Source organism: Mus caroli, unplaced genomic scaffold (genome assembly GCF_978045245.1).
Source record: "Mus caroli unplaced genomic scaffold, Mus_caroli_1 scaffold_4, whole genome shotgun sequence".
NCBI lineage: Eukaryota > Metazoa > Chordata > Mammalia > Rodentia > Muridae > Mus > Mus caroli.
This window is the reverse complement of record NW_028227259.1, coordinates 44,399,697-44,401,731: the sequence shown is the minus strand read 5'-3', so window position 1 is coordinate 44,401,731 and position 2,035 is coordinate 44,399,697. Positions and strand designations below refer to the sequence as shown.

The window sequence follows — 2,035 nt, the reverse complement described above, 5'->3', positions numbered from 1 at the left end:
CAAGAGGAAACTTACCATACCCTATGAGCATGGAGTTCTCAACAGTGATGTCATCTCTAAAGAAGCAATTTTATGTTTATGATAGAGTTATCATCCAAGTTAAGAATATACAAAATAGGTAGAAACAGGAGGGAGATAACTGAAGGCTAGCTGCTACTGCACTTGCGGCGCAGTCTACCTTAGAGCTACTTGATTGTCAATGCATACACTTTTGTGGAGAAGCATCGTGTGCATATTCAGCCATGGCACAACTCCAGGCACGTTTCTACACGGAGAATAGGAAAAACGCAGTGGGTGATGTTCCTTTCTCAATCCCTGCCACCTCTGAAGTTGTCGACCTTAGTAACATTATCAATAAATTGCTGGAGACCAAAAATGAACTCCACAAACATGTCGAGTTTAATTTCCTTATCAAGGGCCAGTTTCTTCGAATGCCCTTGGCCAAACACATGGAACTGGAGAACATTTCATTAGAAGAGGTTGTGGAACTAGAATATGGGAAAAGTACACCACACCCCAGCCAGAGCAGTGCATGTTCCATGATGACTGGATCAGCTCAATTAAAGGGGCAGAAGAATGAATCCTGTCTGGTTCTTATGATAAGACTTCTCGAATCTGATCCTTGGAAGGAAAGTCAATAACGACAATTGTCGGACATACAGATGTTGTGAAAGATATGACTTGGGTGAAAAAAGACAGTTTGTCCTGTTTATTACTGATGGCCTCGATGGACCAGACTATTCTCTTATGGGAGCAGAATGTAGAGAGGAACACAATGAAAGCTCTGCACTGCTGCTGAGGGCATGCTGGGCGTGTGGATGCCATAGCAGTCGATAGCTTAGGAGCTAAGTTTTGCAGTGGCTCTTGAGATAAGATGCTAAAGATCTGGTCTACAGCCCCTGTAGATGAAGAAGATGAGATGGAAGAAACCACAAATCAACCAAGAAAGAAGCAAAAAACAGAACAATTGGGACTAACAAGAACACCCTTGGTGACCCTCTCTGGCCACACAGAAGCAATTTCCTCAGTCCTTTGGTCAGATGCTGAAGAAATCTGCAGTGCATCATGGGATCACACAATTAGAATATGGGATATTGAGTCTGGCCGTCTTAAGTCAACTCTGACAGGAAATAAAGTGTTTAATTTTATTTCCTATTCTCCACTTTGTAAACATTTGGCATCTGGAAGCACAGACAGGCATATTAGACTGTGGGATCCCCAAACTAAAGATGGTTCTTTGATGCCTCTGTCCCTCACCTCACATGCAGGCTGGGTAACATCAGTGAAGAGGTCTCTTACCCATGAACAGCAGCTGATCTTGGGCTCTTTAGATAACATTGTGAAGCTATGGGATACAAAAAGTTGTAAGGCTCCTCTCTACGATCTAGCTACTTATGAAGATAAAGTTCTAAGTGTGGACTGGACAGACACAGGGCTACTTCTGAGTGGAGGAGCAGACAATAAATTGTATTCCTACAGATATTCCCCTACCACTTCCCATGTGGGGCTTGAATATGAATGGCTGATAAGAGAAAAAAAAAGAATATACAAAATAGAACTAACCAAACGAAGAAAATAAACTGGAAATTTTTCATAGGTAAAAGAAAAGTTTCCTTATGGAACATTTAAATTTGATATTAAGTTGGTGTGCTATGATATATAATATATAAAATGATCTTGTGCCTGTTCCTGGCAGAGAGTTCCTAAGCACTTTGTAATTTATGTCCTTGATATTAGGAATGAGCAGAGGATCTTCTCCTAGTCATGATATAGGTTTTTCAATCATGCCTGAGTTTATGCTAAGGATGGGTCTCCTGGTGAACACCTATATAGGTTCATAGTGAAGTACAAATTGCCAAAGGAACCAACCTAATAATAAGAAGGCTGGAACTTGAAAACTTTCTTTCCCAAACTTCAGTAATGTGACTGGGATTTGGGACAGAATTAATTACCACTGACCAATAATTTAATTAACCATGCCAATGTAGTGGCCATTCCATTAAAACACTGAAAAGTGGAGCTTAGCTTCCCAGTT

At 40.8% G+C, this 2,035-nt stretch overlaps 1 pseudogene; it reads left to right on the top strand.

Annotated features, from left to right (window-relative positions):
* Window positions 1-242: 242 nt before the first annotated feature.
* Window positions 243-1,579, top strand: LOC110294842 (ribosome biogenesis protein WDR12 pseudogene; annotated as a pseudogene).
* The last annotated feature ends 456 nt before the right edge of the window (window positions 1,580-2,035 follow it).